Below are 18037 nucleotides of genomic sequence, written 5' to 3' on the forward strand. Positions count from 1 at the left end.
TTACTAATGATACTTTTTTCTTTCTTTGGCAACAAAGAACCTTATTTCCATCAGACATTCTTTTCTAACAAGATAGACATACATACCATGACTCAGATTATAAAAGCTAATGATTTTAACCAAAGTTTTAAGTATTTAATTCAGCCCTCTACTTTGTGGAGACTTGAAGCCATGGAAGGAACTGAGATGGACATGTGATGGGTACAATGCTTTAGAATGAGATTTGTATACAGAATCTCAACATCTGGGTAGGTTCCAAAATCCAATCTGTTCTTGGTCTGTTAATTTACAAAAGTCATTTAACAGTGTTTAGCCTCACTACCCCCCGCTCTTAAATGATTGTGATGAAACAGCCTGATTGACCTAGTAGAAAGTGTCATTTGAATGAACAAGGGTTAGACTCTAGTAGCTAAGAGCAAAAGTGTAGGCCAGGCCAAGGAAAAGGAATAAAGAGCATTATAAGTGTCAAAGGGCTCTATGCCAGCCTGAGGTATTATGAGGAGGCAGCCATGCTTTGGCTACATTCACCAAAGATGGTTGAGTTGAGATACCAGAGAAAAGGGATATAGCCACTCAGATCTTCAAAATGCTACTGCCTTTTAAGTTTCTTGCTTTCTCATTGACCAAAATAAGAATATATACCTTCTAGAGAAATATGTTACTTGTTTTCTGAAAGTTATGAAACTATAAACAGCGGAGAAGTTTATTGCTAGCCTGACACAGAGATGAGGTGGGAGAGAAGGAGCTTGTTCTCTCAATTACAAATAACACAAGACCCTTTGTGATGTGTCCCTTTTTTCCCCCTTCTAGTCTCTGTCACATCCCTCATTTCTTTTTCCCATCCAGGCATACTGCCCTTCACTTCCTCAAACACTCCAGAAGCTTTTGCTTCTGGGCCTCTTATATGGTCTTCACTCTGTAATGCTCTCTCCATTTTCTTATTTTCCCTGCTAATATGACTCAAAATTTGCATCACAGGTTGAGTATTGCTTCCTTTAGGAAGCCATACACTGGATGCTGAGTTATATGATTGTGCTGTATGCTACTGAACACTTTCTGCTTTTTTATAGACTCTGAAATATTTATTATAATCACTGGATTAATGTTGTCTTCCTCCAATAGCATTTAGCTTCTTTGAAGGCAAAATTTATGTCTGTTAAGCCAGAGGTGCCACACTATTTCCAGCCTGAGCAGTTTTTGGTACACAAGGGATATATGACACATAGTTATTGAATGTATGATTGAATGGAAAAGTAAATGACTGACTGCCCCTACATTTCTGTTTATGTGATCTTCATAATTCAGTATTACTATTCGAAGAGACTGTAGACACCCACCCCTTGGTTCACATAGCTAGGTTTTATGATTATCTCTCTGCTTACTGCCTTGTGAAGTGGGTCATGAAGTCATACTTTAGCTAAAACCTAGTTCTGTATGAGAAATTGAGGGGGAAAAAGTAGCTATAGTTAAACCACTAGACAATGTCATACACTAAGTAGGGTGAAGAAGCAGATGGGTATAAGGAATAAGTAAGTATATATTTCCATATGTCACAAGCTAGGAGAGAACAGAGAAAGTTTAGGAGAATGTTTGGAAGCTAGCAGACTCATTATATTATCACAGGATATCAACAGAGGGCATCATATTTTCAAATAAGAGTTCTTTTTGCTTGTTTTTATTGGTGGTTCAAAGCAAAACAATTTATCTGCTGGAACCAGAAACTCCTGCCCCTTGTGTCCTCTACAATCAGAGCCTGTTGCAAGGATTCTTGTGCAAGTATCTTAGGGAGTGCACTCAGGTAAAACCTGTGAGAGATATGGGTTACAGTGAACCTGGGCAAAGATGAGGACTCAGCTGAAATTCACAGTTATTCTGACCCCAGATGAGTTCTGGAGCATGAATAGTAATGCAATGTCCTATGTGGACAAGGAGCTGAACTTTTGTACTCCAGTATCAGTCAATCATGAGCTACAGACTACCGTTTGTGGTGATAGTGTCATTTTCCGGGCCAAGTGGCAATTCTCAGGAGAGGACAGGTGACTCTGAGCTGTTAGCAACCCATACTCAATACTGGCTGGGACATGGGTCAGGACACAAGCCAGCGAAGGAGAATCAAGCAAGGCACCAAGTGTATTTACACTTTTCAACCTCCAAAACAGAAGTGTTTCCGGGCTAGGCCAACTATTACAGAAAATGATTTAAAACTTCTCATATCAGTATAACACCTGAATAGGGTCTATTCCTTTGACAGTGCCATTTCTTACATTTGAAACTCCTGAAACTAGAGTCAAACTAATATAATGTTGCTTGAAAAAAATGTGCACTTTTTGCTATCTCTAGATTCCCACTAAAATTAAGTTATATAAATGTCAACTCTATAGAATTTTTCATGAACGACTCCAAGAAGAATATGAAGGAAAAGGCTCAAGCCACAGCAAATAAGATTGAGTTTAGACATTTGGAAGACAAAGTGTATTATTAAACTCTAGAACTTACTCTGATAAGATGTGAAGTTACAAACTTTTATTTAAGTTTTTTGAAAATAAGAAATATTTATACTTTAAATATTACAAGCCTAATTACCTTTTTTTCTTTAAGATTGCATTTATTTATTCACGAGGGATACAGAGAGAGAGAGAGAGAGAGAGAGAGGGAGAGAGAGAGAGAGGCAGAGACCCAGGCAGAGGGAGAACCAGGCTCCACGCAGGAAGCCCGATGCCGGACTTGATCCTGAGACCCCAGGATCATGCCCTGGGCAGAAGGCAGGCTCTAAACCGCTAAGCCACCCAGGGATCCCCCCCCCCAATTACCTTTTAATTCCATTCTTCATTTATGTCTCTATAGATGAGAATGTTAAGGAATTAAATTTAAGCCCCACAGAAGGCTCCATGTGTGTTTAACCCTCTCCAAAAGAAAGGATAACATAGTAGAACAAGCACTGAATTGAATACCAGGTTATGGCTCTCTATTAAATTAATTGGCCTTTTGACAGAAACCCTAAACTCAGTTTTTTCCTAATATAAGGTGATGACGATGAACAATACAATCTTTTTGGTTCTTTCAATAGTCTATGATTTTATTTATTTGGTAAAAATAAAATATTTGTGAAATGCATGCACTGGAGTTGGTTGCTTCTAATAGTAGAGACTTAATTTTTTTCCAAGTCATTAATGTCTTATATTATCAATATTTAGTTAACTCATCTTTTCCTCACTCATTTGAAATGCTATGATAACTATATAATATTTATAATTTTATCAATTTATGGCTCTTCTATTATTTATCAGTTAATTCATTCACTTACTAAAGAACCATTTTTCAAGCACCTACTATGCAACAGTCACTGCACTAAGTACTGAATTATCTGTCAGTTGTTGCAGTAGTATTAATGTGTTTCAATTATTGTATAGCACATTTAAGTGGAAAAGCATTCCCCTTCATTATATTTCATTTTCTGGCTCGTGCCATCTATTTATTATCCCAATTCAAGAATAATTCTGTCAGTTTTCAAAATTCTATTTGAAATTTTAATTTGGATTTTAAGTAGTATTCTTAATTTCCTCAAAGATTCAAACAAATTACTCATTCTCATCCTTCAAAGTAGAGACTGTTTGAGGGCATTTTGGAATATATTTTCACTTTTTGCTTGCATTAGGAAGGTGCATATTACATCTGGAGTTCTTTTGTCAATATTTTCAAAATTGCATGGTGTCTAGCTATAAACATTAGCTAAGGTTTTAACAATTCCTGAGTTATTGTTTAAAATAAGCCTCATTCTTCGTGACTGGTTCATTTGTTTTCATTTCAAGATGACTAAGGTGTAGGTAAATATATATTTACTTGACCATCTTTCCTGGGAGTTCATCTGCATTCTGAGAAAGGTACCTATAAGGCAGGCTCTGATAGTTTATAAAAAATACATTTTTTCTTCCTGGGCTCTAGACAACCTTTCCTAGCTTCTCCTGCAAGTAACTAATGGAGCCAGGCCAGTGGAATGTGAACAGAAGTGATGTATGTAATTTTTAGGCTACAGCATTTAAGGAGTATTACCCACTTTCCACTCTCTTTTCCATTCTGTTGTCCTCAGGATGTAATTTGTGACAATGCCCTAGGTGAACTATACTATGAGAGGAACACTGAATCACCACAATAAGATCCACTTACTATTTTTTCATGGTAAGAAAATAAACTTCTGTAGGGTGTGAGTCTTTATCTAGCAGGCTAATTTTCTTTTTAAATCACAGATCAGCCTGCCTTAATAATACCACTTCCTAATTTTCTTACTTAACTCATGGTACTGTTCTATTACAAATACAATTTATTTAAAAATATATAGATAAATTGGCATTCAAAATTCCACGAACAGTGTTCTTTCCACATTGAGAATCAGAAATATAATATACTATCTTAGGATGGGTTTACCTGGAATCAGATTCTGAGATATGAAGTTGTATTCAAGTTTATCATGAGGTAACACCTGTAAGAAAGTGAGAAAGGCAGAATTGAACATAGAGAGAAGCAGATCCACAACAACTGAAGCCATAGTCTAGGTCCTGATGGAGGTGGGATGGTCCTTTGGCATTATTCCAAATTGAGGTATGGGAGCTAGATCTTTGTATTTCTACATGAGGTGGTAGCCATACTCCCTGGAAAGGGTTATAAACTTGGGGAAAATAGTTTTGTTTGACCTAGGATATGTCCTAGCAAGGCAAAAAACTAAGATCTGTCAGTATCTGCTACTCTTAGCCCTTATTGTGTTGACATTTGAAAACAGGATGCGGGGGGAGAGAGAAATCCAGGATGTAATAGATCCCACAGTATCCTGTACATGTAGGCATATAAATAATAATTTATTGCATTATTCTTTTTAAGAATCCAAATCTGGTAATTTAATAAAAAGTAATGAAGGGGTGCCTGGCTGGATCAGTTGATAGAGCATATGACTCTTGATCTCAGAATCATGACTTTGAGCCCCATGTTGGGCATTAGAATTACTCAGAAGAAAAAAAAAGTAATGAATTAGTACATGAGTAAATAAAACTTTCATGCTAGAGGGAATTTGATTACATAAATGTTCTCCAACATATGGTGTATGAACTGCAGGAAATGAGCAATATCCATGGGTCATTCAGATAGAAAACATGAATGTGTGTGCATAAAATACTTTTATATAGATGTCACATAAATAATTGATAAAGACTATTAAAACAGTTCATAGAAAACAGGAAAGTAGTACATACATATCATTTATAAATATTTGGCTTACTATAATACCTCACATTTCATAAAGACTCTAAGATGAAACCACTCATAACATTACCATTTTATGTAACATTACTTAAGAAAAATATGCCGTTGGAAAAAATCCTAAGACACATGCTTTTTAAAGAGCCTGGAATAATACGTAAATTGGTCACAATAGATGCTTGTCACTTTGGAATTTCTTTAACCTACTCTAATGTATTCATATCTTTTCAGCTGTCATGACTTGCATTACTTGGTATTTGATAAGGATTTTAAAAGATAACAGTAACACAACTTCATTTGCTTGGGGATATCTTGTTTCCTCAGGATGTGTAATGTATTTTGTTGCTTTGCAAGAAAATAAGGAATTGAAGTCATTCTTCCAAAGATAACTTAATGCTTCACTTTACTGGACTTGTGCTGTGCCACCCTGCTTTTGTGTCCTGCTGATTGCACAATGTCTTTTTCTTTCAATGTCCAATCACAAGGATAATAATTTTTGAAAACTTTTAGATGACAATTAAACTCAACATGCACAGAATCATCAAGGCACATAACTTGAATCATTAAACTATGAGTAGCTGTCTCATTGTAGTTGTGGAATGCATTCTGTTTTAGAAATATTAAAAAGTAAAAAAAAGTGCATTTTAGAATATGGCTGTATATTCATTTTTATTAACTAATAAATATACATAATAAAATTCTTTATAGAACTGTGCCTTATATTGACAGGGGACTATTTTATGAAAATGTTTAACAAATGATTTCAAATTTCTCCAGATCATTTGAAGGATTTTTAAAATAAGAACCCAAATATGATAGACTTAACTAATGTGGATCTCTGAAGTTACTAAATGCCATTTTCCAGAAAGTTCCATGTATCTTCAAGAGTTCGAATAATTTTGACACACCAGTTCATTATTGCTTGGTTTTCATAAGCTACTCTATCCATTTTTAAATAAAATTTATAGGCAAAAACATATCCATTGTCTCTTCTCCTACTTGTTTTGCTTTTTTATTTGTTCTGTTCCTCATACATTCTTGATATCATGTGTAAATAAAAAATTATATTGCCAATTTAAAATTATCACTACTATATAAAACTTAGAACCTGGTAGCCAAATCTCATTTGTGTCCATTGGTGGACATAATTCCCCTCTACTTAAGTTATTTTTTTTTCTTTTGTAACTGGCTTAATTTTAAAAGAAAACTCAAAAAAATAAAGAAAAAAAATGTATAAATGAGAAAAAATTCTTAGGTTTCAAAATCTGTAAACTATGAAACAAAAAATTAGCTTTTTTGGTTAAAAAATAGTGGCCTGAAAAACAAATTTCCTATTGTGCTTATTGTTGAATATGTTAAATAAAAGTATAAATAACTATAACAGAAATTCCTTTGAGAAGACCTGAACTCAAAATTCACTCAAAGAAATTATTTTACCTAAGTATCAAGTGGGGAAAGTTTTTTCCTCAGAATGTTTAAATTGGTTCCAGAGCATGTTGGGAACCCTCTTTTCCATCATACTCTCGTTCTGACAATGAAATAAACAACATTGCTTTTCAGCTCGACTGGCACCTTCAAGGACTGGGCACAGAAATCATAATTAAAAACAATTTTAAAAAACTGATCTCACAGTTTACTCATGGGAAGAAGCACATCTTGTTCCAATTCCATTCCTAAAAAAGCCTCCCACACTATCACTCAGAAATTTTCAAAGGTCATGATTAAAGTAAGCTCCTACCTTGTTTTGTATGTGGTTCTATACTACAGAGTCACCAAGCATATTCCTAAGTTATATCACTAGCATCATTTCACAGGGACAGGCTCATGTCAACCTCTGAACTCCAGAGCAGATTTTGGACTCTCTTTGAAAAAATTCTGCCAATATTAAACAGTTATAAATACAGACTCTTAACTTGAGTGCATGGTTTGGCAATCTAATCTTCCAGCTGCATGGCTATTAATCTCATCCAAACATATGTCACTTGTTGTTCTGATGCTATCAATAATAATATAATGATTTCAAACATGGTGTGGAGTAGAAGCATACCAAGAGTTAGTCAGCAACCTCAAAAGAAATAGACTAAGTGGAGGTAGATTGATTGTTTTTTAAAAAAAAAAGAAGAAAAAAAAAGCATACCAAACAGAAAAGGGAAAAGCAGCAGGATAAACATGTAATTACCACAATTCTAAGAATCAGTAAACAGAGGCAAATGCTGCACATATAAAAACGTATGTACTTAAGTGTACAAAATGTTCATGTTTTAATTTTTTTACATCTTAACTGAGATAGAAATGATAAATGAAATTGTAATAATATATAAACCATGATGATTTGATATGCATATACATTGTGAAAAGACACGGAGCATTGAGTTAATGAACACAGCTATCATCTCATTTTTATTTTTATTTTTTAATGAGCATATTTAAGTTCTATTCTCTTAGCAAGTTTCAATTTTACATTATCAACTATACACACCATGCTATATATTAGATTCTCAGGCTTTATTCATTTGATAATGGAAAGTTTGTACCTTTTAACCAGTCTCCCTCTTTCCCTTAACCCCAGTCCCTGGCAACCACCACTGTGGTTATATATATATATATATATATATATATATATATATATATATATATATTAAGATTCCAGCTGTAAGTGATACCATGAAGTATTTGTCTTTGTCTATCTGGATTATTTTGTTTAGCATGATGCCCTCCAGGTACATTCATGTTGTTACAAATGGTAGAACTTCTTTCATTTTTAAGGCTGAATAATATTCAATCGTGTATAGGTATACCATATTATATTTGTCCACTTATCTATCGGCAGACATTTACGTTGGTTCCAGATCTTGGCTGTTGAGAATAATGCTGTTGTGAACATGGGAGTACAGATACCATTTTGAGATAGTAATTTTGTTTCCTTTGAATATATACCTAAAGGGGAATTACTGATTCATATAGTCTTTTTATTTCAATTTCCTGAAGAACCTCTACAATGACTATGCCAGTTTACATTCCCAACAATGGCATACAAAGATTCCCTTTTCTCCATATCCTCAAAAGCACTTATCTCTTATCTTTTTGATAACAGACATCCTAAAGGTATGAGGTGATAACACACTGTTCCTTTAATTTGCATTTCCCTAATATTAGTGATGTTGAGCATCTTGTCACGTACCTGTTGGCCATTTGTATGTCTTCTGTAATTGTGTGAGTTCCTCGCATATTTTGGATATTAACCCCTTGTCATATATGTGGTTTGCAAATATTTTCTGCCATTTCATAAAATGCCTGCTCATTTTGGTGATGGTTTCCTTTGCAGTGCAGAAGGTCCTTAGTTTGATGTGGCTCCACTTGTTGATTTTTGGTTTTGTTGCCTTTGCTTTTGGTGTCAAATCCAAATAAGCATTGTCAAGACATCAAGGAGCTTACCCCCTATGTTTTCCTCTATGAGTTTTATGGCTTCAGATCTTACATTCAAATCTTTAACCCATTTTAGTTGATATTTGTATATAGGATATAATACAAGTCCAGTTTCCCAACATCATTTATTAAAGAAGCTATCCTTTCTCCATTGTATATGCTTGGTTCCTTCATCAAAAATCCATTGATCAGGGATCCCTGGGTGGTGCAGCGGTTTGGCACCTGCCTTTGGCCCAGGGCGCAATCCTGGAGACTCGGGATCGAGTCCCACGTCGGGCTCCCGGTGCATGGAGCCTGCTTCTCCCGCTGCCTATGTCTCTGCCTCTCTCTCTCTCTATCTCTCTCTCTCTGTGTGACTATCATAAATAAATAAAAATTTTAAAAAAATCAATTGATCATATATGCATGAGCTTACATCTGGACTCTTGATTCTGTTCCTTTTGTGAGTCTACTACAGGTTTTTTGCTTAGTGTTTACTGTAATGTTTAGATAAAACATCTTAAAATGACAGTAGCCTATTTCAGGATATAAATGTAGTCTCTTTGGAGTCATCTTTTTTACACTCTTTGGGTTTCCTGGATCTGGATTTCTGTTTCTTTGTCCAGTTTAAGGAGGTTTCCAGTCATTATTTCTTTTATTATGCTTTCATCCCCTTTGTCTCTCTCTTCTCTTGGGAACTTTATGATGCATATATTGATCTGCTGATCAAGTCCCCTAAATCCCTTATGCTACCTTCACTCTTTTTCATTCCTTTTTCTTTTTGGTTCACTTATTGGATGAATTACACTACCCTTTCCTTGAGTTTGCTGATTTTTTTCTTCTTGATCTAGTTTGCTATTGAACCCTTGATTTTTTTCAGTCCAGTTATTGGACTCTTCAGCTCTATGATTTATTTTGGTGTTTTTTTTTTTTTTTTTTTTTTTTTTACCAGTTTCTGTATCTTTGTTGAAATTCCTACTTTGTTTATGCATTGCTTTCCTGACCTTTATTTTGACCTTTCCATATGATAAGATCATTATTTTGACCTGTCTATAAGATGTGGTTCCTCGCCTGCGCCCGCCCCGAGCCCGCGTCCTCCACTCGGCCCGCAGCCGGGGACACGCGCCGCGCACCGACACCGACGGAGCGGACATGGGCAGAGCGATGGTGGCCAGGCTCGGACTGGGGCTGCTGCTCCTGGCGCTGCTCCTACCCGCGCAGATTTATTCAAATCAAACAACTGTTGTAACACTTTCAAGTAACTCCTCCCAGAGTACCTCGACTGCCCCAAATCCAGCAAATACCACCACCACACCAACTGGCGGTGCTCTGCTGTCAACAGCCAGTCTCTTCAGTGATCTCGTTCTCCCTTCTACATCTCTACTGTTAAAAGACTCAGGCCATGAAACGTCTATACTTCCCCATCTTCTAAACCCAATCCAAATGGCATCTAGACATCCAGTGTGACAAGGAAAAATAAACAGGTCTTCACTGAATCTGCTAATTCCACACCTTATTTTATTGACACAAAATGTTGAGGATCCCAAATTTGATTGGTTTGAAGAACATGTGAAGGGTTGACTAGATGATGAATGCCTATTAAATCTACTGGAGTTTCATGTACGAGATGAAGAGACAACATCCAAGATTAGATAAGAGATAATTTCTTTAAATGTGGCTTAAGAAGTATGGACATGTAAAATTCTACCTTGAAAATGAGAATAGATTTTCTCTTACCGAGATGTAAAAGATGGGATGTGAACAGATTCAGTTTTCATTCGGTTCATTAAATCTTTAAGGCCATAAAACGGTTAATACAAAAAGCTTCCATGATTCTATTTATATGTACATTAGAAGGAACTTCCAGGTGTTACTGTAAATCCTCAATGCATTGTTTCAGCAGTACTAATTTAATGCCTATGTACTCTAGATAAAAGTTTTACATTGTTAAGCTATCACTGTTTCTTGGGAACTGAACTCTTTCCTCTGAGGCTTTGGGTTTGACATTGCATTTGATTTTTTATATAGTAATTGACATGTGCCAGGGCAATGATGGATTGGAATCTACCCCCGATTGTGAAGCATAACAAATAAATTTTGCTTAAATACTTATCACTTACTCCTATTGAAAAAAAAAAAAAAGATCTGGTTCATTAACATTGGTTTCTTGAGACATTTCTTGTTCTTTTATTGGTAATATGTTTCCATGTCCGTTCATTTTTCATTCTCTCTATAAAAGGAGCAGTTGGTACATGGTTCTGATAAAATATTAGCTTACCGGTAGCTCAGTCACCTTCTTTACTGCAGGCTGAAGACTGCATATTAACTAACAAAACTGAGTAGATTGACTGGAACTGAATTTCTCTTATAATCATTTCTACAAAAATGAACAATTAAAATCTTACAAATGGGAAGGATTACAGGAGGTTCTCTACTGTAGGTTTATTACTACTAGAGGTAAAAAAAGTGGTAGTAGATACATCCTATATAATCACCTAAACTGATCCCAAAGATGAATTAAAAGAACCATTTCTCCCTTCAGTCTATGATGTTAATAGTACATTGCAATACTAATCAGTATAAATAGTATCTTTGTTATTGAAAAAGTTCATATATCCAGTTACTCTTCCAAGTACTCTGTGTACAAGAAATGAAACCCCTATCTGAAAGGCTACAGCATAACTATTCAATATCTGCCTAATTAAATGCTACCATTTATTTATTTTTTGGCATTTGAGTTGTCAACTCCTTCATTAAATGCTTTTTTATCACTAACTCACTTAATTGTCATATATATTCCATATATTCTATTACTATTTTCATTTTCCAGATAAAAAGATAAAGCCTCTGGTGGACAAAGTAACTTGCCTAGTGTCATACAGCCAGTAAATGGGAGATGATTTCAAACTCCTATTTGTATGGTTCCAAAACTCACAGTCTTTATTATTGTATTATACTTTTCTGTCTCAAAAAATTAATAAATTGGGCATTGTGTCATAGGTCTACAGAAATAATAAGACCAGAATATGCTAGGACTAGTTTTAATATTTTAAGCAGCTAAATTCAGTGTGATACTTCGTGCATCAGAATATGTCCACCTTTATAGAAATGAAGAAACTGTAGTACAGTTTACTAACATTATATCCAACTACTTCTGAGGACTTTCCAAATGTACTCAAATAGCTCCTAGTCTTTAACCTCTCAAATAAATACAAATGGAATTGTGATCAATTCTCTATAGCAATGTAGAGAATTGATCTTTGTGTGTGTTTATTACTTTATATTTGCTCCCACAGTACAGTCTGGTTCAATCTGGTGGCTGTTACTCTGAACTTCCTTTCATAAAGTATTTCTCCAACCCTGGAAGACAAGTAAAGGAGGATGAACCATAAGCAATATAATTATGTTTTTTTTTTTCCTATTCAGTGTCTCTATATTAAAGAATCTGTAAACACATCAATGTCTCTCCTGGAGAGAAGATACATCTGTGCCGTTTTGTGCAGTCATGAAAGCAGAACTGAAAGTAACTTGACTACAGAATTAGCCCTGTTCAGAAAGGCTTCATATCCATGGAGCATATTCTAATGTTGAAGCACAAGAGATTTTGAAGTTTAGAGTTCCTTCTGATCTTTTTACTCTGTTTCAAGACATATCAGGAAACAATAGTGAAATACCACTTCTCATGTTGAATCAGGAAGTATATAGGGACTTTTGTTGATTTAATCAAATGTTAGGATTAAAACACAGGTAATTAGATGTTTAGATTTTTAAAAATTAAGGCAAACTGCATTCTTCTGTGTGATATTTTGTTGAGGGTTCTTCTGTGTAATATTTTGTTGAGGGTGTAAATGTTTCCAGAGCAGGTTGATTCATTACTGGTGATGTGTGCAGTGGTATAAATGGTAAAAAGGAGATAGATAACAAGAAGTGCAATGCAATGGGATATGCAATAGTCTCCAAACCTAGGAACTATCATATATATATTTAATCCCATTTTCTTTCTTAAATTATCATGTAGATATGAAAAAATCAATTCCCCTTAGGTGCTCCCCTATGAGAGAAAACAAATGCATGAGAAAAATGAGGAGAGCTATGACTCATGGAAACAACCATAAAAACTTTGGACAGCTAAATCTAATATGAAAAAAGGATAAATCCACATTTGGGTAGATTTAAAACCTTTTAAATAATTTGCTTCTGATTAAAACAAAGAGTAGGTTCAAATCAATACACAGAGAAAATTATCTTGGTGATGATGTTGCCATTAGAAAATCCTCTGTGGATTTTCTGGTGGCCAAAGCAGTGAGAACAGTAAAATGAAAATGTCTATATGCATGAAACTAGAGCCTTATCAAACAATTTGCATTTTTCCAATTAAAAATGCTCCCTCTCCCTTGAGGATCTATTTACTCTTTAGACTATCTCTCTGGTATCATCTTCTCAACCAAATAACATGGGATACCCTGAGGAGAGTTGGGATGTTCTCTTTAACACATCTAGAACTCACTCTACCTGTAATTTAACCTACACCGTACTGTTCATTTTGCTTCTTTGTTCTCTTTATAGACTGACAGTTCTTTGGGGTTTGAAACTTTGTTTTGATTATTTTCATTCCTAGCATCTAGTAGAATTCTTAATGCATGACAGGTAGTGATGAAAAAAGGGATGGAAGGAAGGAGAGAGGGAGAGAACGGGAGAGCAAGAACTGAAATGGGAGAAATAAATATCTTGAAAGATCTCTAAAGAATGAGAAAGAGTAACTCTAATATCAGACTTTTTAAAAATAGGTATAATCCTACTAAAATAAAGGAGAGACTTGTCCATTGGAAACCTCCTCTACTATAAGTTTTGCTGCAGGCAGAAATTGCAAAGAATACACAAAGGGAATATAGTGATTTTATTATAAAATTATTTAGCTCTATATGTAAAAATGCCTAGTCTTTCAGCAAGCATGTGGTAGACCAATTTATCCCTTAAGCATCATACAAAAGATGTATGAAACACATGTGTTACATATTATGTAATAGTTTTTGTAAAAGTTTAAACATCTAGGGATCCCTGGGTGGCGCAGCGGTTTGGCGCCTGCCTTTGGCCCGGGGCGCGATCCTGGAGACGCGGGATCGAATCCCACGTCGGGCTCCTGGTGCGTGGAGCCTGCTTCTCCCTCTGCCTGTGTCTCTGCCTCTCTCTGTGTGTGTGTGTGACTACCATAAATAAATAAAAATTAAAAAAAAGTTTAAACATCTAGATTAAATATCCAAGGTGGAGAAATAAAAATATAATGGAAAAATGATATATATATATACAGACATTTGATATATCTATGCTCATATGGATATATATATATTAGTATATATATTAGTATATATATATCTTAGTATAGTATATAATTGAATGACAGGCTTTGGTATTAGTATGAATCAAGATAACATACACATTCCTATGATATGATAGTATATATGGGGGACATATGTTTTTGTTGAATTAGAAACTATAAAATAATAATCATTCTAGTTTTACATTTAAGAACTTGAAGGTAGCCCAGGTGGCTCAGCGGTTTAGCACCATCTTCAGCCCAGGGGGTTATACTAGAGACCCGGGATTGAGTCCCATGTTGGGATCCCTGCATGGAGCCTGCTTCTCTCTCTCTCTGTCTCTTCCTCTCTCTCTCTCTCTCTCTCTCTCTCTCTCTCTGTCTCTCATGAATAAATAAATAAAATCTTAAAAAAAGAACTTGAAATAATTATTTATCACAACAGTGCTACTAGCAATTTCAAATAACTTTTCCCTGTTTTTATAACTCAAAAAAGAGAAAATAATTAGAATCAATTATTGTTTAATCGGAAATAAAACCTATCTCAGGCTGTTGGAAAGAAGAAACAAAGTTGTAAACGTTCTGCTTAATTATATGTTTTGACACTTTTCAGCTTAACTTTCAGCTTTCTGAGGACATCACAGAGATATCTGTGCCAAAAATTTTATTCTCCCTTTTGAGGGATCAAAATGGTGAACCGAATTTTTTTTTTTTCTAAGTGAAAACTGTTCTCTAAACAGCACCATTACCTTATGATTGTATTACAAAGTAGAAAATTTTGAAATACATATATTTATGGTTGCAGCTCTTAAATTTACATTTTGACTCATTTTGAGTTATATGTGATGTGAACTTCATTCTTTTACATCTGGATATCTATTTGTCCCAGCACTAAAGACAATTCCCTCCCAATGAATGGTCTTGGTGCCATTACTGAAGACCAGTTGACCTTAGAAAAGGGGATTTACTTTGTCTAAGTTAGATTACATATTGCTATTTGTGTTATTAAAGAATAGTTTCAAGGGAAAATCTCTAATGAACATTCTAAGTATTGACTAGTGATGGACTACTACCAATACAAAAATTAGTTGCAAAAGTGTTAAACAACACCCAAAAAGGCACCTGGGTGGCTCATTTGGTTAAGTGCCTGCCTTCAGCTCAGCTCATGATCCAGGATTCTGGGTTCAAGTCCCACTTGAGGCTCCCTGCTCAGCGGGGAGTCTGCTTCTCTCTCTCCCTCTGTCCCTCCCCCTCACTCATGCTCTCTCCCTCACACACACTTTCTTTCTCTCTCAAATAAATAAATAAATAAATAAATAAATAAATAAATAAATAAGATCTTATAAAAAGAAAACAACTCTAGCTATTCTACTTTGATGACTTATTTTAGGAGAGGTTAATTCTGTAGGAGCACTAGACAATTAGGTATGGACAGAATGCAGATTTGTGCCCCTAATTTTAAAAAATTCTGTTTTTTTAAACAAAAAGTAAATGTTTCTATAAATTAACAGTAAAGTGATCATAGTCAACATTTTGACCCTCAAACAAAGAATATCTTTCCTCAGAGTATATAAACAACTCATATATCATTTCTACTGACAAAATTACAATACAACACAGATCTCGGACAGCAGGTCATGATTATTTTAAATGTGAAGGTCATAACACAAAATACAAGGTGATAAATTAACTGAAACCCTTTTGATAAATATGTTCCACCATACTTCCCAAGATCTAAATATTCATCAAACTGTTGCTGTATTCAAATTAGAACCATTAAGTAAAATTTGAATCTGTTTTCAAAAAAGAATTCCAGGAACTTTTTTTACAAATAAATTTAATTTTTGTGAATTTGTCTTTATAATATTTTAGATTCTTCAACTGTAGTTAACATCAAAGTGAAATGAAAGTTCTATTCTCAATCAGAGAATCAGCGAAGTAAACTTAACTACTCTTTGAAATAATGATAGGCATGTGAGGTTTTGTCCATGGGTGTGTGTGTGTGTGTGTGTTGTGTTTTAATTGTTATCACTATTGGTGAGTAATCAAGACTGGTTTAATAAGGAAAACAGAGAACTTTATTTTTTTATATGTGTTTATATGCATGTGGTTATATACCAAGGAAAACTCAATAATTAGGTTGGAAACTGCAACTCCTAATGGAGATTCAAATATTTATTTAAAAAAGTGAGTGGATTTTAAAACTAGTATGTATTATTTATGTATAAGATGGACACAGTTATTATTTTAAGTATTTCAATTCAGCATTAATAAATGTATTCATTGTACACCTATAGAAATAATACCCCTGCCTGATATTCTTAGATGAAGCATCAAATATCGATGCTCCCACATTGATATGTGGAATTGGTAGTTGATAACATAAGAAAAGCAACACTGCCACCAAAATGTCTTCCCATATTAATCTGGCAACACAAATTGCTATCTAGATCCTGAGATAATTTGAAGATAAAATCCTAAGTGTTTCTTTCTCTGAAGTTACTTCTATTTTTTCTGAGAGAGCATCTAGTGGCACAATTCTTAGCAAGAACTCTGTAAGCTGAAGTTAAAACAACTACTCTGTTATTTAAAAGCCTGAAGTTTTAAAATATCCTCTCAGCACTTTTAAGAGGAAAATGTCAGTTCCTCTACTCCATGTCTGAAGTGATGCTTCACTTATCCAACCCTGTCATAAGCCTGTGGTTTCTGATGTGAATACCAACAATCTTGACACTGACTTTAAGCTTTGTGGCTTGTACTGGTCTTCTTAATTTCACTCCAGATATTAGCATTTAGGAACAAAGGAAGTTGGGGAGAGGTGAATAAGAGAAATTGGGTGACGGATTAGTCTGACCAATTTAGTTCATACTGGTCTTCCTTGCAAGTACTGGTGGACATATGATCAAGATAGATAGTGAAATGTTTTAGAAAACTTCTGGGTGGGCTTCTGGGAAAGACATAAAGGGATGAACTCCGCTGGCATGGAACTTTGGGTTTATCTCCTTGCTCTTTGCTTCCTTATCCTAGGAAAGTAGACATAATGCTGTAGGAGCAGCAGTAATCTTCTGATCATGAGACCAAAGGTCATATGCTTAAAAAAAAAAAAAGATAGTTAAACATGAAATAAGAGACTAAGTCTCTAGGCATTTGCAGTCACTTTGGAGTCCAACTCCAAACATCTTGTTACTCAAGAAATTAAGGTGCTCTCAGCTTACTAGAGTAGAACTTTATGTTTCTGGATCTAGATATAATTTTAAATTATACAAGAGATGGAATGCCTGTCCCTAGTATATTTAAAGACTTTATTACAAAGCTTTTGAAAGTAACTTCCACTATCACCTTTGTTATGGTCTGAAAGTAAAAAATTGTTTTTATCTATTGGTCTTGTCCAATTGAGACTTACAAAAATCATACTATGTTTACTAGTCAGTTAAGGCCTCAACTCAGGGAACAAAAAAACTATGAGGAGACAATAAAAAGAAGCAAAGTGCAATATAGCAAAGTAGGAGTTCCCATAATGTCTGCCTTTAAAAACCAGCAGGGTTTAGGGATCCCTGGGTGGCTCAATGGTTTAGTAACTGCTTTTGGCCCCGGGCATGATCCTGGAGTCCCGGAATGACATCCCACATCAGGTTTCCTGTATGGAGCCTGCTTCTCCCTCTGCCTTTGTCTCTCTCTCTCTCTCTCTCTCTCTCTCTCTCTCTCTCTCATAAATGAATAAAAATCTTTAAAAAAAATTTAAAAATCAGCAGGGTTAAAAGCAGGGAGAGCTGGAGGGTGACAGGAAACTGGGTCCCTGCCCTTAAAGAGCCAGCACACTAAAAACTTGGCCTTAGACACAGCACAGAAGCAGCAGTTTAAAAACCAACTAGGGTATACATGAAGGAGATTTACTAACTAATCTTGAAATGTGTGCCAAAGGGGCAGGGATGTGCAAGAGATTTCTCAAAGAACAAAAGTGCTGTCAAGCACCATTTTTCTTGCTCCTTCCCAGCCTGGATAGCTAGATACTCTTGGGAGCCAATTTTTAACACTTTCCATCTTACTAGCACCACATAACCTGCTCCACAC

General features: G+C 35.1%; 1 pseudogene; it reads left to right on the forward strand.

Moving 5' to 3' along the window:
- Positions 1–9734: 9734 nt before the first annotated feature.
- On the forward strand, positions 9735–10225 carry LOC129511117 (signal transducer CD24-like; annotated as a pseudogene).
- Positions 10226–18037: the final 7812 nt, after the last annotated feature.

The sequence above is a fragment of the Nyctereutes procyonoides genome, unplaced genomic scaffold (assembly GCF_905146905.1).
Source record: "Nyctereutes procyonoides isolate TBG_1078 unplaced genomic scaffold, NYPRO_anot_genome, whole genome shotgun sequence".
In the NCBI taxonomy this organism is placed as follows: Eukaryota; Metazoa; Chordata; class Mammalia; order Carnivora; family Canidae; genus Nyctereutes; species Nyctereutes procyonoides.